This window comes from Pseudophryne corroboree, chromosome 3, assembly GCF_028390025.1.
Source record: "Pseudophryne corroboree isolate aPseCor3 chromosome 3, aPseCor3.hap2, whole genome shotgun sequence".
Taxonomy (NCBI): domain Eukaryota; kingdom Metazoa; phylum Chordata; class Amphibia; order Anura; family Myobatrachidae; genus Pseudophryne; species Pseudophryne corroboree.
In genome coordinates, this window is record NC_086446.1 from 191,072,198 (window position 1) to 191,096,573 (window position 24,376).

Below are 24,376 nucleotides of genomic sequence, written 5' to 3' on the forward strand. Positions count from 1 at the left end.
GCGAGATTCAAAGTCAGACGCCGGGCAGAGCCTCGGCGCCTGAGTATCGTCTTTTCCCCTGATGTGGATGCCAGTGCTCTTGTTCCCGACATATCTCTCTGCAGTCGTACCCCAGTGTCTCCGGCACTTCCAGGTGCCAGTTGCTGCACAGTTCAGCGTATACTGCGGCTGGTGTGTTTCTCTGCAATCCAGTCACCAGTGCTTCTTGGAGTCAGCGTGTGCTGCGGGCTAATCACCGCTCTCAAGTCATACAAATCATCAGCGTCTTTAACCACCGCTCCCAAGTTTTGCAAGTTGCCAGTGTCTTTAACCACCGTTCACAAGCTCTACAAATCATCCGTGTCTTTAGCCACCGTTCACAAGCTCTACAAATCATCAGTGTCTTTAACCACCGTTCTCAAGTTCTACAAATCATCAGTGTCTTTAATCACCGCTCACAAGTGTTTCAAATCGTCAGTCTTTAACCACCGTTCACCAGTTCTTCAAATCACCGGTATCTTTAAAAACATCACTTACAAGTTCTTCAGTCATTATTATCTTGTACCAACACTCACAAGTACTTCTTTTCCTGGAATCCTTAGCATTGCTTACAAGTTCTCCTATAGGCCTGGACATTTCCCCATACGTTCCTTCTCTGCCATGTGACATTGTGTTGCTCTCTTCCTGCAATAAAGTTCTTTAATATTTTCACCAAGCTTTACTGTCAGAGTCCTGTATGAGGAAGACCTATATCAGGCCATCCCTGTTCCGACCCAACTGTGGTTCCTCTCCCCTATCATCGGGAGAACCCCCGAGTTCACAACACCTCCAACCTAGGTCAGTGACGGTATACTCAGGCCCCATGGACCCGGGGGATCGGAGCCCAGAGGCAAGTACCATCCAGGACTTGATTTCTCGAGTACAAAGTCAGGAAGCAGCACAGGGCCAGGTGATGCATTATCTCCAGGAATTGTCTGGCCGGCTGGATCAAATTCAGACTTCTCTGGCTTCAGTAGTACCGGCCCCAGCTCCAGTGCCTGCTCCAGTGGTTGTTTCTAGTAATGTTCCATCCTCCTTGTCACGTCTGGCAGGGTTTGAGGATCCGGCAGCTGAGATTTGCCCGAGGAGGTAGCAGGCTGTGAATGAACCAGATGAGGGAGCTGGATATAGTTCCGTCGCATGGGACACGGAGCAATGAAGAACGTAGGCGGGATTTGAGAGTCAATGGAAAGTATTTATTATGTACAGAGCTGAGGTAGGGAACTGAGGCTGAAGCACAATGGTTAAAGACGTGGCTGGAGGTGAAGAACTGCGGACTGTGATTTGAAAGACGAGACTGTAGATGATGAACTGTGGATGGTAGTTGAAAACGTGGCTGGAAACAAGGACTGTGGACTGTGGTTTGGAAAACGAGGCTTGAAGATAATCTGCAGGCTGTGGTCAATGGTACAAAGGCTTGGCTGGTGAAGGAGATCTGTGGAGTGTGGCTTGAAAGACGAGGCAGAGGACCCGGGGCCGACTGTGCCCAAAGAGTCTTACTGGACCGGGTTTTCCAGGAGCGCTTCCACAGGCAGTAGCAGGCAAGAAACGGCAGGGCTGCAGCAGCAACAGAGAGCCGACCAAGCAGGATCAGGAGGAACCAAGATACAGCAGGAATCCTGGGAGCACAGGCTAAAGCACCTACAACAGGGTTGTAACTTGAAGCACTGGCATCCCTGTCCTAAACCAGCCCCCTTTTATAGGGAGAGCTTCCCCTGGATTGGCTGGAAGAAACCGGAAACAGGAACTATGCTTAAAACTTGGTCTCCAACATGGCGGCGCCCAGTAATGCAGACCTTTTTGCAAAGCCACATTGCTCACTGCCCCTGGTCTCCAAGCAACGGTTCAGCAAGAGCGACCCGCTGTAGCGGCGTCCCGCCACCACGAGCGGACCCTCTCACCTCCGCTACTGCTGCCCATGGATCCGGCGCAGCAGCCCACCTCCGCCGCTGCCCGCACAACGCCAAGGAAGCCAGCCCCAGCGTACCGGTAAGACTCCGGACGCTGACACTCCTCTGGAACCAGGTCACGCCTTCAGCTCCCTACTCCTTCTCGCTATAATGGGAATCCTAAGAATTGCCGTGGTTTTCTCAATCAGTGCGAGGTTCACTTTGAACTTCTTTCACATAACTTCCCTACTGATCGGTCCAAGGTGGCATACATTATTTCTTTGCTCGAGGGTTCAGCGTTGGATTGGGTGTCTCCGTTATGGGAGCGATCTAATCCATTGGTTTCTAGTTACACCAATTTCATTGCGTCATTCCGGAGGATCTTTGATGAGCCAGGCAGGACGACCGCTGCCTCTGCAGACTTGCTTCGTGTCCGACAAGGCTCTCGTTCAGTGGGACAGTATGTGATTAATTTTCAGACCATAGCCTCAGAACTGCGTTGGAATAATGATGCCCTTCGGGCTGCCTTTTGGAACGGGCTCTCCGATCGTCTAAAGGATGAGTTGGTCGCTAGAGATTTGCCGGTTTCTTTAGAACAGTTGATCTCGCTCTGTGTAAAGGTGGATCTTCGCATGCAGGAACGAGGTGACGAACGTAGTCGGTCAGATCGATCAAGGGTCCGATCTTTTCCGTCTAAGCAAACGGTTATTCCAAGTCCTGATGAACCCATGCAGATTAATCGATCTCGGCTGTCCCCAGAAGAACGTCAGCGTCGTCGTGAGGGTAGACTCTGCCTCTACTGTGGAGCCGCGGATCATTTTCTCAAGTTTTGCAAGTCTCGTCCGGGAAAACGGGCAGTCCTAGCTTGTTCCGGAGGAGTCGAGCTAGGGGTTTCTTCTAAACCTCCGTCAGTGGACTGTTTACTCTCCGTGTCTCTGTTCTCCGAGTCAATAGCCAAACCCGTTAAGGCTCTGCTGGACTCAGGGGCTGCAGGAAATTTTATTTCCCTTTCCTGTGCTCAGAATCTGGGTTTTCAGCTACGGTCGTTCGCAGGAAATTTTATTTCCCTTTCCTGTGCTCAGAATCTGGGTTTTCAGCTACGGTCGGTCGAACGACTTATTACGTTGACTGCTATCAATGGTACACAAATTTCTAACGGTCTGATTTCAAGTTGTACAGTACCAATCAAACTGCAAGTGGGAGCTCTGCATCAAGAACATCTGGAGTTCCTAGTGATTCGGGAGATGCCCCACGATCTGGTTCTTGGCCTTCCCTGGCTTAAACCTCACAACCCTCACGTCGACTGGAGTTCGACACAAATAACATCTTGGAGTCCTTTTTGTCATTCAAATTGTCTCACCCCTGTCTATCCGCTCCGTGTATCTTCCAAGTCAGATGAAGGGCTCATTCCGGAGGCCTATCGGGAGTTTTCTGACGTGTTCTCGTAGCAAGCGGCCGATCTGCTACCACCGCATAGACCCTATGACTGTCCCATTGAGCTCATTCCGGGGGAAATAGCACCTCGGGGTCGCACTTATCCCTTATCATTACCCGAGACCCAAGCTATGTCGGACTATATCAAGTCTAATCTGCAGAAAGGATTCATCCGCCCCTCTACCTCCCCGGCGGGGGCGGGTTTCTTTTTTGTGAAGTACTAAGGGCTAAGACCATGTATTGACTATCGTGGTCTAAATGATGTCACCATTAAGAATAAGTATCCTTTGCCGCTCATTACGGAGCTCTTTGATAGAGTTCGCGGAGCCCGAGTTTTCACCAAACTTGATTTAAGGGGAGCTTATAATTTGATACGTATCCGACAGAGAGACGAATGGAAGATGGCCTTCAATACCAGGGACGGGCATTACGAGTACCTGGTAATGCCGTTTGGCCTCAGCAACGCTCCTGCCGTCTTCAAGGGATTCATTAACGAAGTCTTTCAGGATATGCTATACCTAAGTGTCGTGGTATATTTGGATGACATTCTGATATTTTCTGAAAATCTCACAGAGCACAGAATACAGGTCAAAGAGGTACTACTTCGATTACGAGAGAATCATCTTTATGGCAAGATTTCCAAATGTACCTTTGAGGTTTCTTCTATTCCATTTCTTGGTTACATCATTTCGGGCACGGAGCTTCGAATGGATCCAGAGAAACTCACTGCCATCCGGGACTGGACTCAGCCTCTTTCTTTGAAAGCGGTACAACGATTTCTGGGCTTTGCAAATTACTACCGGAAATTCATAAAGGGATTCTCTACCATCGTGGCACCTATTACTGCCCTAACCAAGAAGGGTTCTGACCCAAGTCATTGGTCCTCCGAAGCTATAGCAGCGTTCGCTCAGTTAAAGGCAGCCTTTATGTTCGCTCCAGTACTTCAGCAACCAGGTTTTTCAAAACCATTCTTTTTGGAGGTTGATGCTTCCATGGTAGGCATAGGTGCCGTGCTTTCGCAGTACGCTCCAGATGGGAAGTTACATCCATGTGGTTTCCATTCTTGCAAATTCTCTCCTGCGGAACAGAATTACACCATTGGAGACAAAGAACTTTTGGCAATAAAATCTGCCCTGGAGGAATGGAGATATCTTTTGGAAGGTGCTAAACACCTAATTACAGTTTTCACTGATCATGAGAATTTGCTGTACCTCAAGACGGCCCAGTTCTTGAATCCCCGTCAAGCTAGATGGGCGCTCTTCTTTACTCTGTTTTCGTTTGTCATTAAGTACCGGGCTGGGACTTTTAACACCAAGGCTGATGCTTTATCCCGTTACTTAACAGCTTCGGATGAGGAGAATTCCGTTGAGAAGGCTTTGATTCTCAGTCCAGTTTCTATGTCGGCGGCTAACACCGCTCTGGGTCCTCCTCCTGGGAGAATCTCTGTGCCAGCTAAATTTCGACCAAGGTTGTTGCAGTGGGCTCATATCTCCAAGTTTTCCGGTCATCCTGGAGTTCAAAAGATGTGGTACTTTCTATGAAGATCTTACTGGTGGGACACTATGAAGAAGGATATTCAAGATTATGTCAACTCATGTCCTCAGTGTGCTCAGCACAAAATTCTTTGTTTGCCTCCTGCGGGGTTGTTGCATCCACTGTCCATTCCTCAGAGGCCTTGGACCCATATCTCAATTGACTTTGTCACTGAATTGCCCCTCTCCAAGGGTCACAATACTATCTGGGTAATTATCGACCGTTTCTCTAAGATGGCACATTTTGTACCTTTGACCGGGTTACCATCAGCGCCCAAGTTGGCTTTGTTATTTATCCGTGAACATTTCCGCCTGCACGGTTTACCTCAGGAAATCGTCTCTGACCGGGGGGTACAATTCACTGCAAGATTCTGGAGAGCTCTCTGTACGGCCTTACAAATAAAACTCAAGTTTTCATCCGCTTACCATCCACAGACCAACGGGCAAACTGAACGCGTCAATCAAGATTTAGAGACTTTTCTCCGTGTTTAATCTCTCTCCCTCGCAAGATGATTGGGTGGAACTGTTGCCATGGGCCGAGTTTGCCCATAATCATCTGTACCACTCTTCGACTGGTGAGTCCCCATTTTTCATTAATTATGGGTTCCATCCTCAAGTTCCTGAATTACCCATTTGTCCTCCGGAGGATGTTCCTGCTGCAGCCTCTACTCTTCGGCACTTCAGTCAAATTTGGAGTCGAGTTCATGCTAATCTCAAGAGAGTCTCCGGCCGCTACAAGTTCTTTGCGGATAGGAAGCGACGAGCAGCTCCCCAATACAAGGTTGGTGACAGGGTATGGCTTTCCACCCGCAACCTCCGGTTAAGGGTGCCCACTATGAAGTTCGCCCCAAAGTTTATTGGTCCTTACCCCGTGTTACAAGTCCTGAATCCGGTTGTCTGCAAATTGGGATTGCCTTCCCACCTCCGGATACCAAACTCCTTTCATGTTTTTCTCCTTCGCCCCCTTATTTTAAACCGGTTCCATTTAAAGTCCCCGAGGCCAACCTCTGCAGAGTCTGAAGCTGGAACGGACTTTAAAATCAAAGCTATTCTTGACTCTCATTATCTTCACAAGAATCTACAGTATTTAGTGGAGTGGAAAGGTTTTGGCCCCGAGGAGAGGAGCTGGGTCAAGGCTACTGAAGTTATGGCTCCCCGACTAATGCGGATTTTCCATTCCAGACATCCAACAAAACCTGGAAAGTGCCCGGGGGACACTCCTGGAGGAGGGGGTACTGTCACACGCCATAGGTGACGTTCACCACGCTTACCCCTGCGTGCCTGCTGGTCTGTGTTGCGGCCTCCGCCTTCGGTGGTCCACGGGCTCCGGCGTCTGGCTGGCGCGGCTCCCGGCGGTTCCCCGGGGCAGGGGTGCCGCCATGACACCCGGCATCACGTGGGCGGGGAGCAGGTGACGTTATCGGACTGTTCCGCCAATCCAGCGAAGGCGCGAGATTCAAAGTCGGACGCCGGGCAGAGCCTCTGCGCCTGAGTATCGTCTTTTCTTCTGACGTGGATGCCAGTGCTCTTGTTCCCGACGTATCTCTCTGCAGTCGTACCCCAGTGTCTCCGGCACTTCCAGGTGCCAGTTGCTGCACAGTTCAGCGTATACTGCGGCTGGTGTGTTTCTCTGCAATCCAGTCACCAGTGCTTCTTGGAGTCAGCGTGTGCTGCGGGCTAATCACCGCTCTCAAGTCATACAAATCATCAGCGTCTTTAACCACCGCTCCCAAGTTTTGCAAGTTGCCAGTGTCTTTAACCACCGTTCACAAGCTCTACAAATCATCCGTGTCTTTAGCCACCGTTCACAAGCTCTACAAATCATCAGTGTCTTTAACCACCGTTCTCAAGTTCTACAAATCATCAGTGTCTTTAATCACCGCTCACAAGTGTTTCAAATCGTCAGTCTTTAACCACCGTTCACCAGTTCTTCAAATCACCGGTATCTTTAAAAACATCACTTACAAGTTCTTCAGTCATTTATTATCTTGTACCAACACTCACAAGTACTTCTTTTCCTGGAATCCTTAGCATTGCTTACAAGTTCTCCTATAGGCCTGGACATTTCCCCATACGTTCCTTCTCTGCCATGTGACATTGTGTTGCTCTCTTCCTGCAATAAAGTTCTTTAATATTTTCACCAAGCTTTACTGTCAGAGTCCTGTATGAGGAAGACCTATATCAGGCCATCCCTGTTCCGACCCAACTGTGGTTCCTCTCCCCTACCATCGGGAGAACCCCCGAGTTCACAACACCTCCAACCTAGGTCAGTGACAGATCCCTATTGCTACATGCATTTTCAGATAAAGTTTCTCATGGCCACTTATTTAGAACCACTTGTAAAACACACTACACAAGTGTAATGCCCAGGTACTCAAGTATGCTTGCTCTTGTGGCAGTCTGTTTCTTCTGGAGACTCCACCAGCGAAGTCACTCCGTGACAGTGTAAGTGTAAATCCCCTTTTGCAGGCACAATGATCACCAGATGTGAAGGTACAACACTTTTTTATCTGTTCAAATGGAAAAGAAGATGTGAATTGTTACAAGCAGTCCTTTCTTCAGAATCCAATTCCAAGGAAGACACAATGTAACAAATTTGAAACTGTTTCATATACTAAAGGGGGGTACACACGTGGAGATGTGTGCTTAGCAATCTAGCACAGGACGCTCAGCACACATCTCTCCCCCCCTCACTCAGCACAGTGCGATGTGTGCTGAGCGAGGAATGGGACGGGGGAACGCTTACTTCACACAGTGGTGAAGTGAGCGATCTACTAGATTGTGCCTGCATGCAGACCAATCTAGTACCGACGATAGCGACGTGCATCACTATGGGGCATACACACAGAGAGATCCATGCTTAATTTCTAAGCAATCTAGTCAGATTGCTTAGAAATGAAGCACGGATCTCTCCGTGTGTAACCCCCTTTAGGTAACAACAACTCATGCTGCGGTTCAGCTGGATGACAGGACGACGGGATTTCAAGGTGAACACATACAGTATATTTCAATGTATGTGTTCACACAGTGCGGCTGTGCCGCGCTGTGTGCTATTAAAATCCCGTGTGTCACTGTCCAGATCCTGTTCTGCGGTATCCCGCAGAACAGGATCTGTGTGCACACAAATCCCCCTCCCCGCTAGACACGCTTGTTTGGGATGTGGGTTTTGTGCGCACATGGATCCTGTTCTGCGGGATACCGCAGAACAAGATCCGGCCAGTGACACACAGGATTGCCGCACTGTGTGAACACATACATTGAAATGTATGTTTTCACCTTGAAATCCGGTCGTCCTGCCATCCGGCTCACCGCAGCATGCTGCGGTTGGATCCGGCGGCGACGGGACTGCCGCACATATCTGGGCACCTGCATAGGCGCCCATGTGCAGTCTCCTTCCGGCCAAGTGGGTCCCGCTGAACGGGACCCACTTGGCCGCTATTTGTGGCCGTAGCCCTTGGGTTGAAATGCATTGGTCTAATAATTACCGACATAACCGCTGATGGACAATCAAGCCTTAAGTCTCACAGCTGCCGCTTTGACCAGCATACAGTCACGTGATGGCAACCGGGAAGAACTCAGGAGACGGCAAGTCCTCACACAGTGTGGACATTGGTTGTGGACAGGAACTGACGAGTCCTCATTGGTTGTGGACAGGAACTGACGAAGGATCTTGAAGCAAGTCCCTACCTCATAGACTGTTGGTACTAATGGACCAGAGCTGACACACCCCCTCCTAAGATTGTGAGCTAACCAACACGGTGTCCTGACTCCAGCGGCAGTCTCTATAGAGACCTGTCATGGACAGGGGACACAGGAATTCTGGCACCAGTCAGGAGACAAACAGACTACCCACAGGTAAACCCCAGGGTGGCTACCAGTGTTAGAGGGGACCCGGCACCAGTTCTGTCATTAAATCCCTGTCAAAGGAGGGGATAGTCAGCGACTGTTGTCCCAAAATGGAAGCAGACACATCTCCTCAGATTGTTCCCACCAGACCTGTCACAGGTACATTGGTCAACCGACAGAACACGAGTCTATCCCTCACATCAGTGTAATCACGCTGCGTTAAGCCACAAGCTATCCTGAAATCTGACACGTGATTCTAGTCAGTACATCTATGTGTATAGCGGGACGCCGTTTTACATTTCTATATCCTACAAAGGGAATCAGCGGGACATCAAACTCCTGGAAGACACTGTACCTAGGAGTTTTTGCCTTGTATACTTGTTACTCCAATTTTTTAACACAACAATTCTTAGTGACCACCACCAGATGTTGCTGTGAGGCATCCCATGGACACAGTAATCAAGAGAATTTATCTCACGTCCTAGAGGATGCTGGAGACTCCAAAAGGACCATGGGGTATAGACAGGATCCGCAGGAGACATGGGCACACTATAAGACTTTGAATGGGTGTGATCTGGCTCCTCCCTCTATGCCCCTCCTCCAGACCTCAGTTAGATTCTGTGCCCAGAAGAGACTGGACACACACTAGGGGAGCTCTCCTGAGTTTCTCTGAAAAGACTTTGTTAGGTTTTTTATTTTCAGAGAGACCTGCTGGCTACAGGCTCTCTGCTTCGTGGGAGTGAGGGGAGAGAAGTCGGACCTACTTCTTCTGAGTTAAGGGCTCTGCTTCTTAGGCTACTGGACACCATTAGCTCCAGAGGGTTCAATCACTTGGTGCGCCTAGCTGCTTGTTCCCGGAGCCGCGCCGTCAACCCCCTCACAGAAGCCAGAAGAAAGAAGCCGGTGAGTATACAGAAGACTTCAGTGACGGCAGAAGACTTCAGTAACGGAGGTACAGCGCAGCGGTCGCGCTGCGCTCCATGCTCCCACACACACACCAACGGCACTCGCAGGGTGCAGGGCGCAGGGGGGGCGCCCTGGGCAGCAGGTTACTGGAGTTTTTACACTGGCAAAGAGCATGTTATCAGTGCCTAGGCACTACATATAAGACCTCCGCCAGTATAATCATTTGAATTTGAGCGGGACTACAGCGCGCCGGGTGGGGGCGTGGCTTAGCCCGCACAGCTTACCAGCGCCATTTTCTCTCTTCACAGAGCATTCAGAGACTCTGGCCCGGACCTCCACTCTCCTTAGCAAGTACGGGGAGCAAAACGGGGGGGGGTTCACAGTCAATTGGTGCTCTCTCTATATATATATATATATATATATATATATATATATATATATATATATATACATACAAACAAATCTAGAAAACCACAGCACTCGCCACCCCAGAAGCGGGGTGCAATATCTGCACTCACCACTCAAAGGGTGGGGTGCATGCAGCCCATGGCCACCAACCCAAATATATACAAACAGCAAGTTCAGCACTCACCATAGCAAGCACACTTATCCTCACAACATCAATAAATAAATGATGGGGGTTTAGTTAGTGAATTGGCCAATGCACGGAAGCCTGCATACCGCTCGCCAAGGTAACCCACCTTCATGCAGGTCCTACACTATCACAAAGTCTCAAAAATTAAAACCTGGCAACTGTATCAAACATAATATACTGCACACATGCCCACTAGGTTTAATGTGTATCTGCCATGCATCTTATGGCTTTTAAAGGTACACTAGTCACCTGACACTGGCTGATAAATTACTAAGGAGCAGCTGACACAGGTTTAGAACAAGTGAGATTACACAGGGGTGCATGAAAAGGCCTGTGACCACAGTTAATAAGAGTTAACTTTCTGTTTGTATATATTTGGGTTGGTGGCCATGGGCTGCATGCACCCCACCCTATGAGTTGTGAGTGCAGATATTGCACCCCGCTTCTGGGGTGGTGAGTGCTGTGGTTTTCTAGATTTGTTTGTATATTACGGGGTTAATCTTTGGTTAACTCTTATTAACCGCAGTCTCGGCCAGGAGAGCGCTGTGGATTCATCAATGGAATGCTGATGCCGACTCCAAGAAAGCTATGGAAGCTCTCCCTTATAAAGGTAGTGTCTTGTTTGGTGATGGCCTCGCTGATCTGGTGTTTACCGCTACAGCGGGTAAGTCATCTTTTCTTCCTTATGTTCCCGCACAACAGAAAAAGACACCCCATTATCAGATGCAGTCCTTTCGGCCTAATAATTACAAAAAAAGAAGGGGCTCGTCCTTCCTTCAAAAGGTAGAGGAAGGGGAAAAAGGTCGCCTGCTGTGTCTGGCGCCCAGGACCAAAAGTCCTCCCCGACCTCTACCAAGTACACCGCATGACGCTGGGGCTCCCCTATGGGAGTCCGTGCCGGTGGGGTCCCGTCTCCGACTCTTCAGTCAGGTCTGGTTTCAGTCGGGCCTAGATCCTTGGGTCTTAGACATAGTGTCCCAAGGGTAGAAACTGGAGTTTCAGGAGATGCCCCCCCACCGATTTTTCAAATCAGCCATGCCAGTTTCTATCCCAGAAAGGGAAGTAGTGAATTCTGCGATACAAAAGCTGTGTCAACAGAGTGTCCCGGTTCCCCCGTCCCAACGGGGAGAAAGGTTCTATTCGAGCCTCTTTGTCGTGCCAAAGCTGGACGGCTCGGTCAGACCGATCCTGAACCTAAAATCCCTCAGTCTGTATTTGAAAACTTTCAAGTTCAAGATGGAATCTCTTCGAGCAGTGATTTCCAGTCTAGAAGGGGGGGATTTTATGGCGTCAGTCGACATAAAAGATGCCTACTTACACGTACCGATATATCCTCCACATCAAGCTTTCCTGAGATTTGCTGTGCAGGATTCTCATTACCAATTTCAGACGTTGCCGTTTGGGCTTTCCACGGCCCCGAGGGTCTTCACCAAAGTCATGGTGGAAATGATGGTACTCCTACGCAAGCAGGGTGTCACAATTATCCCGTACTTGGACGATCTCCTGATAAAGGCGAGATCGAAGGAGCAGTTGCTAAGAAATGTGGAGCTCTCCCTGACGGTTCTGCAACATCATGGTTGGATTCTAAATTTGCCAAAGTCTCAGTTGATTCCGACAACTCGGCTGCCTTTCTTGGGCATGATCCTGGACACGGAACTGCAGGAAGTGTTCCTTCCGGCGGAAAAAGCTCTGGAAATCTGACGCATGGTCAAAGAGATTCTGAAACCGGCAAGAGTGTTGATTCATCAATGCACTCGAGTGCTAGGGAAGATGGTTGCGGCTTAAGAAGCCATTCCGTTTGGCAGGTTTCATGCCCGGGTGTTTCAGTGGGACCTGCTGGACAAGTGGTCCGGGTCTCGCCTACACGTGCATCGGAAAATAAGTCTATCTTCCAGGTCCAGAATTTCTCTCCTGTGGTGGCTGCAGAGTTCTCACGTTCTAGAGGGCCGCAGGTTCGGAATCCAGGATTGGGTCCTGCTGACCACGGATGTGAGTCTCCGAGGCTGGGGAGCAGTCACACAAGGAAGAAGTTTCCAAGGAAAATGGTCAAGCCAGGAATCTTGTCTCCACATAACTGTTCTGGTGTTAAGAGCCATTTACAATGGCCTTCTGCAAGCGGAAAACCTTCTTCGAGGTCTACCTGTCCTGATTCAGTCGGACAACGTAACAGCGGTGGCGTACGTAAACCGCCAGGGCGGAACGAAGAGCAGAGCAGCAATGTCAGAGGTAACATGGATTCTCCTCTGGACAGAAAGACATGCTGTGGCGTTGTCCGCGATCTTCATTCTGGGAGTAGACAACTGGGAAGCGAACTTCCTCAGCAGACACAATCTCCACCCAGGAGAGTGGGGCCTTCACCCGGAGGTGTTCAGGTGCCTGACACATCGGTGGGGAACTCCACAAGTTGACATGATGGCCTCTTTGCTCGACAAGAATCTCAAGCGGTACTGTTCCAGGTCGAGAGACCCACAGGCAGTGGCGGTGGACGCTCTGGTGACTCCATGGATCTATCAGAAAGTGTACGTGTTTCCACCACTTCCATTGATCCCAAGAATTCTCAAAAGAATAAAAAGGGAAAGGTTCAAGCAATTCTCATTGCTCCAGATTGGCCAAGAAGGGGTTGGTACGCGGACCTACTGGAGATGCTCCTAGAGGATCCGTGGCCTCTACCTCTTCGAGAGGACCTTCTGCAACAAGGGCCATTCATCTACCAAGACTTACTGCTGCTACGTTTGACGGCATGGAAGTTGAGCGTCAGATTCTAGCCTGGAAGGGATTCCGGACATGGTTATTCCTACCTTGATCCAGGCGAGGAAGGGTGTAACGTCTAAACATTACCACCATATTTGTGAACTCAGGAAATTCCCTGCGGAGGACTTTCAACTGGGACGTTTCTGCTTTTTCTGCAGTCAGGTGTGGATGCGGGCCTATGCCTGGGCTCCATAAAAGTCCAGATTTTGGCCTTGTCCATTTTCTTCCAGAAACAATTGGCTTCTCTCCCTGAGGTTCAGACGTTCTTAAAAGGCGTTCTGAACATCCAACCTCCCTTTGTGCCTCAACGTGGTGTTGCAGTTTCTCCAATCTGAATTGTTTGAGCCTTTACAGGAGGTTGACATAGAGTTTCTTACGTGGAAGACCGTCATTCTGTTGGCCTTGGCTTTGGCGAGGCGGGTGCCGGAATTAGGGGCGTTGTCTCACAAGAGCCCCTAATTGACCTTTCATGAAGATAGAGCTGAACTCAGAACTCGAAAGCAATTTCTTCCTAAGGTGGTGTCTGCGTTTCATATCAACCAACCTATTGTGGTTCCGGTGTTTGCCGACACCTCTTCTAGCTCAAAGTCCTTGGATGTTGTGAGGACTTTGAAGATCTATGTGAAGCGGACAGCTCGTCACAGAAAATCTGGCTCGCTGTTTCTTATTTATGATCCCCAAAAAATTGGGTGTCCTGCTTCAAAGCAGTGTATTGCTTGCTGTATCAGGCTGATTGTCCAGCATGCTTATTATATGGCAGGATTGCCGGTTCCTAAATCTTTACAGGCCCTCTCTAATAGGTCGGTGGGTTCTTCCTGGGCGGCTGCCCGGAGTGTCTTGGCTTTACAGCTCTGCCGAGCGGCTATTTGGTCAGGTTCAAACACGTTTGCTAAGAACTACAAGTTCGATACTTTGGCCTCTGAGGACATTCAGTTTGGTAAATCAGTTCTGCAGGAACCTCAGCACTCTCCCACCCGGTATGGGAGCTTTGGTACATCCCCATGGTACTAATGTGGACCCCAGTATCCTCTAGGACGTAAGAGAAAATAGGATTTTCTGCTGCGGGGTACACTGGGCTCCACAAGGATAGACATAGGGGTGTAGAGTAGGATCTTGATCCGAAGCACCAACAGTCTCAAAAGCTTTGACCTTCTTCCCAAGATGCATAGCGCCGTCTCCTATATCACCCCGCCTCCGTGCACAGGAGCTCAGTTTGTAGTTGGTGCTTGCAGTGCAAGCATGTAACAGGAAGAGCTGCCAAGCATGTAACAGGAAGAGCTGCTCACAGCAGCTCTAGAAAAAGCTTTTTCTGAGGAAAAAAGACTACAAGGGCTGCAGCAGAGGCACAGATTGTGCTGGATGTCGGTAGACATTGCCTGCTGCAGCTCCATCTCTTCCCCCAGCGGCGCTGTACACTCCCGTGCCCTGGTTGCCGGGTACCTACAGCAGGAGGCTCCGGTTTTCTTCCAAGTTAGTCTCACACGGCTGGGGCTCTCCGGAATCGCGTGGCCGCACTTCGGGAGGAGGTAAGTGGGTCCCGCTCGCGGGACCCGCACTGTATCGCGATCTGGCGTGGGAGGCGGGCCGCGCGCGCTGGCGGTGGACACTGTGGCAGTACACGCGATCCCACTAGATCACCAGGGCATGGGTGCAGGTCAGGTTTTCTCTCTAAACCTTTTTTACAAGTAGCCCGCAGTACCCGGTAGTTTTGCCAGCAGAGGGGATAAGGCTTAGACCTGGAGCCCCACCCCCAGCCCCAGGGCGCCATTTCCCGCAAATGTTCCCGCCCTGGAGCTGCATATCTGTCTCTCCCTCACTCCCTAGCAGTGTCTGGGCGCCATTATCCCTCAGCTCACTGTTCCTGGGAATGCTTGGGCAAATCCTCCTGTGTAAAGCCGCCTGGTTGTCAGTGCTGTGACTTTACAAGACACTTAAGTATTCTACCTGCCTTTTTTAGTCAGTGTTAGTTAAGAAAGAGTGCACTTAGTCAGGGTTTCCTAGTACAATTACCCTGTGATATACATCCAGTTCTTACTGTGTACTGTTATATCTATTGTTGTACGGTTGAGTCTCCCTTATCCAAAATGCTTGGGACCAGAGGTATTTTGGATATGGGATTTTTCCGTATTTTGGAATAACTGCATACCATAATCAGATATCATGGTGATGGGACCTAAATCTAAGCACAGAATGCATTTATGTTACATATACACCTTATACACACAGCCTGAAGGTCATTTCAACCAATATTTTTTATTACTTTGTGCATTAAACAAAGTGTGTCTACATTCACACAATTCATTTATGTTTCATATACACCTTATACACACAGCCTGAAGGTCATTTAATACAATATTTTTAATAATACTGTGTATTAAACAAAGTTTGTGTACATTGAGCCATCAAAAAACAAAGGTTTCACTATCTCACTCTCACTCAAAAAAGTCCGTATTTCGGAATATTCCGTATTTCGGAATATTTGGATATGGGATACTCAACCTGTATAGCTGTGTAAGCTAGTCCAGTGCAGTATTATTGTTAGTAATAACTTCTGCATTGTACAGACTGTGACTATTTGTGTGTGCATTTGATAGCTGAGTGGTGTCCATTTCGTGTCTTTCACTCTGCTCTCCCTATATTCTATAACCTGAGGGGGCTTGGTGCGTCAGGTTTTATCTAATATAGGATTTTCACAAAGATATACTGTATTACGTATTTTTCTCTGTGATTTAGTCACCATATCTCTCCTTTATCTCTGCTGGTGCTGACTACACTGCGCAGGGGTTTGGGCTAGAGGTATTGTGCTGCTGACAAATTGTACTGTGTTACCTGATACTGCAAGTTATATCATGTCTTCTTCTGAGGGTAACTGTTATGGGGCTGAACACACTGCCGGTGTTGCTGAAGCCGCAGATACCTATGAGGAGAATATAGCAGCTTTGGGCTCTGGTTCTGGGGGCTCCTTGCCCCCCAGTGGGACGGTGGCAACGGGGGCAAATAATGACCTGCCGTGGGCCGCTTTTTCCACGCTTCTGCATACGCTAGTTCATAAACTAACACCCCCTATGGGACCCCCAATGCCGGTGCAACCGTTTGTGGTCCCTGCAGCTAACCCGCCATGGGCGGACGATTTAGCTGCTCAAATAAAGAAGTTGAATCAGTCCCTGACTACTAAAAAGTCTGACCATCGCTCGCCTACGTCCAAGGGGTCCTCTAAGCGAGCGATTGTCTCCTCACAATCCACTGCTGTCACTGACACCTCGTCGGATGAAGACGGCACTTACACTGACCCCACAGGTTCTGACTCAGATACGGCTGATGGGGAGGGTGGTTCACATGTGGATGTTCCTGATCATTTGGAGGCTATTAAGTTAATTTTACAGATTACGGATGATCCCGAGCCATCCGTTCCTCCTAAAAAAACAGATAGGTTCAAGCGTCAGAAGGTGATTAAACAAGTTTTACCTCACTCTGACCACCTAATTGATATATACGTCAGGAACCCTGGGAAAACCCTGGTACGAAGTTTGTGCCTCAAAAGAAGATGCTGGCTCGCTATCCCCTCGCGCCGGAGCTGTCTTAAGAATTGGGAAACGCCTCCTCCAGTGGACTCGCATGTGGCTAGGATGGTGGTTTCCTCAGCTCTACCGATCACCACCGTCACGTCTCTAAAAGAGCCTACGGATAAACGTGTGGAGGGTTGTCTGAAAGCAATTTACACCCTCACGGGTGCTGCACAAAGGCCCACTATTGCAGCTACTTGGGCTGCAGAGGCCATTGAAGCATGGGCCTTGGAGTTAGATGCTGAAATCTCCTCTGACCATACTGGACAATGCTTGTCTTATATTGTCACAGCTACTCGTTATATTAAAGAGGCGACTTCTGATGCCGGTGTCCTGGCAGCCAAGGCCTCTACTACGTCAGTCCTGGCTCGCCGGATATTGTGGCTGAGATCCTGGTCTGTGGATCTGGACTCTAGAAAAACCCTGGAGGTACTCCCTTTTAAGGGAGATATTCTGTTTGGGGAGGATTTAAATAAGATTGTGGCTGACTTGGCTACTGCCAAAACTGCCTGTCTGCCAAGTACTGCTCCTTCTGTGTCGAAGGCTAAAGGTACTTCCTTTCGCCCCTTTCGTCCTTCAGGTAAAGCAAAAGGTCAGGCGTACAACAAGCTGGCCCGCACTTCCAAAACTGGTAAGCCTAAGCCCAAAAGAGCCTGGGAGGCCCGTCAGCCAGCTTCCAAGACAGATAAGCCTACCGCATGACGGGGCGGGCCTCCCTCTGGGGAATCACAGGGTGGGGGACCGGCTTCTAGGGTATACCCAGGAATGGTTGAAGACCACTTCAGATGCCTGGGTACGGGAAGTCGTCACTCGAGGTTACTCCATAGCCTTCAAAAACCGAACCCCTCATCGATTTTGCCAGACAGATGTCCCGTTGGACAAGACAAAGGCAAACACTCTACATTCGGTGGTACAGACCCTCCTGGATACAGAAGTCGTAGTACAGGTGCCTCTTGCGCAGAGGGGCCGGGGGTGCTATTCTCCGTTGTTTCTAGTCCCGAAATCGAATGGGTCCTCCCGGCCCATTCTCAACCTCAAGGCATTGAACAGGTTTGTGAAGGTTTCCAAGTTTCGGATGGAAACCCTTCGCTCTATAGTTCTGGCCTTGGAACCTGGGGATTTCATGGTCTCCCTGGATATACAGGATGCTTACCTGCATATTCCTATAGCAGTGTCTCATCAGCAATACCTGAGATTTGTGATTGGCAACTGCCATTATCAGTTTCGGGTGTTACCTTTTGGTTTAACAACGGCTCCGCGAGTCTGTACAAAAGTCATGGCGGTGATGACGGTGGTACTCCGCCGTCAAGGGGTCAGGATACTGCCGTATTTGGACGACTTGTTAATCATGGCAAATTCCCCAGAGCTTCTCCTGCGTCATCTAGATGTGACGGTCCGGTTTCTGCAAGCCCACGGGTGGCTCATAAACTGGAAGAAGTCATCCCTGATCCCTGCTCAGAGCATGGTGCATCTGAGAGCACTATTGGACACTCCCAACCAGCTGTGGTTGTTGTCTCAGGAGAAAGTCCTGAAACTTCAGGACAGGATTCGTTGCTTCCTATCTCGTCCGCAAGTGTCGATACATTCGGCGATGCAGGTGCTGGGCCTCATGGTGTCAGCATTCGACATGGTGGAGTACGCTCAATTTCACTCTCGCCCTCTCCAGAGGCTAATTCTAGCCAAATGGGACGGCCTGCCTCACCGGATCAGGTCTCAAATGATCTCATTGACTCCGGAGGTCCGTCTGTCGCTGCTCTGGTGTCTCCGGGACCAACAACTGTGCAGGGGCCGTCCGTTCTGGATATCCGACTGGGTCCTGTTGACGACAAATGCCAGTCTAAGAGGTTGGGGCGCGGTGCTGGAGCAACACTCCCTTCAGGGGCGGTGAACCAAGGAGGAGTCCCTCCTCTCGATCAATATTCTGGAGTTGCGGGCGGTCTTCAATGCCTTGAACCTAGCCCAGCATTTAATTCAGAACCGTCCTGTTCAAGTACAGTCGGACAACGCCACCACAGTGGCTTACATAAATCATCAAGGCGGCACTCGAAGCCGCCTAGAAATGAAGGAAGTCTCACTGATTCTACAGTGGGCAGAATGCCATCTACCGGCCATATCGGCAATATTCATTCCGGGAGTCCTGAATTGGGAAGCCGACTTTCTCAGTCGTCAGGACGTGCATGCCGGCGAGTGGGGCCTCCATACAGAAGTGTTTCAACTCCTAGTGGAAAGGTGGGGCCTTCCAGACGTAGATCTGATGGCGTCTCGAAACAATCACAAGGTTCCGGTCTTCGGAGCAAGGACAAGGGATCCTCAAGCAGCATTCGTGGATGCGCTGGCGGTACCGTGGAGGTTTCGGCTGCCGTACGTGTTCCCTCCGGTGTCACTCCTGCCCAGGGTAATTCGGAAGTTCAAGCAAGAAAAAGGAATTCTGCTTCTCATAGCTTCAGCGTGGCCCAGACGGCACTGGTTCTCAGACCTGCAAGGCCTATCGTCAGAGCGTCCAATTTTACTTCCACAACGCCCAGACCTCCTCGTTCAGGGCCCCTGTGCCTACCAGGACCTAGCCCGGCTGACTTTGACGGCGTGGCTCTTGAAGCTTCCGTCTTAAGGGCTAAAGGGTTTTCTGAGGCGGCCATTCAAACTATGTTGCGGGCCCGGAAACCGGCTTCTGCTCGGATTTACTATAGGGTCTGGCATTCTTACTTTGGTGCGCATCTAACGATTATGACGCTTACATGTTTAGTATAGCCAAGTTGTTGGCTTTTCCTCAGCAGGGCCTAGACGTAGGCCTGCGTCTGGCCTCCCTCAAGGTTCAAATATCTGCCTTGTCGGTGTGGTTTCAGAGAAATATTGCAACCTTACCTGATGTGCATACCTTTACTCAGGGCGTGTTGCGTATCCAACCTCCCTATGTCCCGCCTGTGGCTCCTTGGGACTTGTCGGTGGTTTTGGAGGAGTTACAAGAGTCTCCGTTTGAACCTCTTGGTTCAGCTGACCTTAAGTGGCTTTCCCTTAAGGTGGTGTTTCTGCTGGCTATTGCTTCAGCTAGAAGAGTGTCGGATTTGGGTGCCTTGTCCTGTAGTTCCCCATATCTGATATTTCACCGTGACCGGGCAGTTCTTAGGACTCGTCCCGGCTATCTACCTAAGGTGGTTTCTTCGTTCCACCTTAATCAGGAGATTGTAGTTCCTGCACTTGTTTCTCCTTATCTGTCTCCCAAAGAGCGGTCTTTGGATGTGGTACGGGCTCTCTGTATCTATGTGAAGAGAACTGCTCCTATTAGGAAATCTGATTCTCTTTCTGTTGTGTTTAGGTTTCACACACGGGGCTGGCCTGCTCACAAGCAAACTCTGGCCAGATGGATTAGAATGGTGATTGCACATGCTTATGTGAAGGCTGGTCTCTCTGCTCCTGATCGCATTAAGGGGGTCATTCCGAGTTGTTCGCTCTGTAAATTTCTTCGCATCGCAGTGATTTTCCGCTTAGTGCGCATGCGCAATGTTTGCACTGCGACTGCGCCAAGTAAATTTGCTATACAGTTAGGTATTTTACTCACGGCTTTTTCTTCGTTGAGGCGATCGGAGTGTGATTGACAGGAAGTGGGTGTTTCTGGGCGGAAACAGGCCATTTTATGGGCGTGATGGAAAAAACGCTACCGTTTCTGGGAAAAACGCGGGAGTGGCTGGATAAACGGAGGAGTGTCTGAGCGAACGCTGGGTGTGTTTATGACGTTAAACCAGGAACGACAAGCACTGACTGATCGCAGATGCCGAGTAAGGTTGAAGCTACTCAGAAACTGCTAAGAGGTGTGTAATCGCAATTTTGAGAATTCTTTCGTTCGCAATTTTACTATGCTAAGATTCACTCCCAGTAGGCGGCGGCTTAGCGTGTGTAAAGCTGCTAAAAGCAGCTTGCGAGCGAACAACTCGGAATGAGGGCCTAAGGCCCATTCTACTCGGTCTGTTGGACCTTCTTGGGCGGCCCGCCGTGGTGCGACCCTTGAACAATTGTGCAAGGCGGCTACGTGGTCCTCTGTAAACACGTTCATAAGGTTCTATGCCTTCGATACTGCCGCTTCCCAGGATGCTTCCTTTGGACGCAGGGTTCTTGTGCCCGCTACAGTGCGTCCCCTCCCATAAGGAACTGCTTTAGGACATCCCCTATGTCTATCCTTGTGGAGCCCAGTGTACCCCGCAGCAGAAAACAAGTTTTCTATTACGTCCTTGAGGATGTTGGGGACACCAAAAGAACCATGGGGATATAGACTGATCCGCAGGAGACATGGGCACTTTAAGACTTTCAGAGGGGGCGTGACCTGGCTCCTCCCTCTATATCCCTCCCCAGACTCAGTTTAGAAAATGTGCCCTGCGAGATGGAGGCACTCGGGGGAGCTCTTAGAGTTTCTCTGAAAAGACTTAATGTTAGGTTTTTTATTTGGGGGAGATCTGCTGGCTACAGACTCCCTGCTTCGTGGGAAAGAGGGGAGAGCAGTGTAGACCCACTTCTAATGAGTTTCAGGGCTCTGCTGCTGCTGACAGGATGCCTTCAGCTCCTGAGGGGAGATGAACGCCGGGCTCTCCTGGATGCTCGCTCCCTCAGCTTGCCGTCCCCCCTCTTCAAGCCAGAAGTCAGAAGACAGGTGAGTATGTGAGGAAAAGACATCTTCTCTTCAACACAGACGGCATATAGAGGTACCGCGCAGCATGATTTGCTCAGTGCGCGCCAGGCTCCCGGACTGTACACACCGCTGGGTGCAGGGCGCTGGGGGGGGCGCCCTGGGGAGCTAAAAATACCTCATAAATAAGGCTGGCATATCTGTACAGTGCCCTGGCACTGCCCGCAAACCCCCGCCAGGATAAACATGTAAAATTAAGCGGGAAGAAGCGCGCCATGTTGGGGGCGGAGGTTCTTCCTCCAGGCTCACTCTGCGCCATTTCCTCCTCCAAGCAGCAGCGCTGGTCCTTCCTCACAGCAGACAAGTACCAGGGGCTATAAAAATGAGGGGGGTCAGATTATTTCTATACAGATATATAGCGCTGCAGCTCTGTGACACTTGAGGGTGTTTTCAGACCTGCACTTTGGCGCTGGGGTGTAAGCTGGCTCCTTTCCTTTTGTTCCCTCACAGGCTTTTCTTTGGGTGCTGTTAGGGAGACAACATGTCTGAGGCAGAATTTTCCTCTCAGGGGGATGATTTATTGGGGACACCAAAAATGTTTTGGGGGTCCTGTCGGCACCGCCGACGGCTGATTGGTTAACGGCTTTAAATGCTAATGTTACACTGTTAAATCAAAAGTTTACTGAATCTGACTCTCAACTGCAGATTTGGAAGAAATCAGTAGATGATGCTTTATTACAAGTGTCACTGAAACGTGGTGTTGACCAATTAGATGACACAGATACCGACACGGACTCTGATACCGTTGCCGATTATGCTGATTCTAGATTAGATCCTAAATTGGCTAAGAGTATTCAATATATGATTGTGGCTGTCAAAGACATATTACGTATTGATGAGGACCCCTTTACACCAGAAGCGAGGGTCCTTATTTACAATGAAAAGAGCCGCTCGGTTTCTTTTCCTCCTTGATTTGAACTAAATGACCTTTTTGATGGCATTTGGAATGCACCTGATAAGAAATTTCTCATCCCTAATAGGATCAAGGTGGCATACCCCTTTCCCGCAGCTGATAGGGATAAGTGGGAAACGCCACCCACAGTAGACAAAGGCCTAGCATAAATTTGGTATAGTTTGCTGCGCTGTGAGGGAAAAAAGCTGCTCAGGTTGTTTATTGGTACTTTCTGAAATTTTTGTTAAACCGAGCGCTTGTGTGTATTAATATATGGTGTTCTGTAGAAATGCTTAAAAAATGTGAATATAAAAAAATATGATGTAAGTAAAATGATAAAGAAAAAAACAAAAAAACACAAAGAAACAACAAAGCAATAAAATAATAAAATGAAATAAAAGTTAAAATAGGAGGAATGGGAGGGAAGGGGGGTAAAGTGCAATGTTTACAGCTCCTTTCAGAGTAATTGGTTAGGAGCTTTAGGACACTTAATTGAAGGGCAAAGTCTTTTAGGGTATAACTATCCCTTACTTACCCTATTATTCTAGTGCAAGCGTGACTGGAGGTGCCTGTATTAGTGGCAGCAGTCAGGCTGGTAGGCAGGCTGGCCTCTCCTGCCTGTTAGGCCGTAGAAGCCTTCCTCCGTCCTCCTCCCGCTAGCCGCACTTTAGCCGCTGCTCCGTCCTCTCCGCCGTGACCGGAAGTTCGGGTCCTTACTTCCGGTAATGCAAACGCTGGCGGCGACGGAGTTAGTGTCCTTAAAGTTGCTTTTCTTCTCCAACGCGTTTCAAATCCAAGTCCGGATTCTTTCTCAAGGAGATGTTGAAGTCTTTGCAGATGTTTGTCCTTTTATATAATAACTTTATTAAAAAAACAGGAAGTGCCCGTGACCGGAAGTGAATTTCCCGGCGGCATCCTCATGGTAAAAAGGGGAAGGGAATGTGTGTGAATTATTCCCAAGTTTTAAAAAGGGTTTAAAATTTGTATAAACCATTGCACTTACGGGGAAGAAAAAGGGGAGAAGGTATGGGATGAAGAAGAATGAATAATAAAAAAATAAATAAAAATGTAAATAAATAATAAAAAAAAAAAAATAAATAAAATAAATAAAAAAAAAAATAAAAATAAAAAATCATGGTAATAAAAATAAAAAATGAAAATGGAAAAAAATGTTTTTGAAACTTGAAATTTGTTTAGTGTAAGGAGGATTACAAGAAGACGTTTAGTTCTATATCAATGTTTAGACCATATGGCTCTTCATTTTGTATATCCATTCCGTTTCTTTTTTCTTTAATGTTTTGACAATGTTCTCTCCTCTCCAATGGGCTTCGATCTTTTGAATCCCAATTAATTTTAACCCGGTGGGATCTTGATTGTGCTTTGTGAGGAAATGAGCTGAAACGCTGTGTGTTTTCAAACCTCTTTTTATATTGTATACATGTTCTGCTATCCTTACTTTCAGTTTACGTTTCGTTTGCCCCACGTACTGTTTTCCACATGTACATTCCAAGATGTAAATGACCCCTTCTGTGTGGCAGGTTACTTGATTTCTGATTTCAAATTCTTCTTTTGTTATGTTGGATTTAAAAGTAGTTGTGGGTTTGGTGGAAGTTTTCTGATTCCTACAACCAATGCAGGTCATGCAATGGTGGAATCCTTTAGTTTTCGTGCAGTCTTTTGATTCTTGTGGAATCGGTAGGAAACTATGAGTCAACTGTTGTTTTAAATTATTGGCTTTTTTATAAATTATTTTTGGTTTGGTGGGGATGGATTCCTTTAGGTCCTTGTCAAGAGATAGAATATGCCAGTGTTTTGCAAAAATTTGTTCGATGTCTTTATGATTGCTATTGAACTGTGTTATGAATGTTACAGGTAGTTCTTTTTTATCTTTCTGTTTCGAAGTGAGTAAGTCAAGCCTAGCATGCTTGTCAAAACAGGTAGCGCTCCCTGCAGCTCAGTCGACGACTCTTAAGGTGCCGGCTGATCGTAAGCAGGAGGCTACTTTAAAAGCTATATTTACTACCACGTGGACGCAGCTTAGACCGCTTATTGAGTCAGCGTGGGTTAGTAGCGCCATTGAAAAATGGGCTGAAAGTTTATCTACTGATTTAGATACTCTGGATAGGGATAGCATCCTAGTGACGCTTGGTTATATCAGGGACGCGGCTGCGTACTTGAAAGAGGCTGCAAGAGATGCTGGCCTTCTGGGGACTAAGGCTAATGCTATGTCTATTGCGGCTAGGCGTGCGCTATGGACTCATCAATGGAATGCTGA

General features: G+C 48.7%; 1 protein-coding gene across 3 annotated transcripts in view; it reads left to right on the forward strand.

Moving 5' to 3' along the window:
- Positions 1 to 24,376, forward strand: part of LOC135055093 (heparan-alpha-glucosaminide N-acetyltransferase-like) — a 1,318,407-nt gene that overhangs the window by 96,108 nt on the left and 1,197,923 nt on the right. The gene's annotated exons all lie outside the window — the stretch shown is intronic.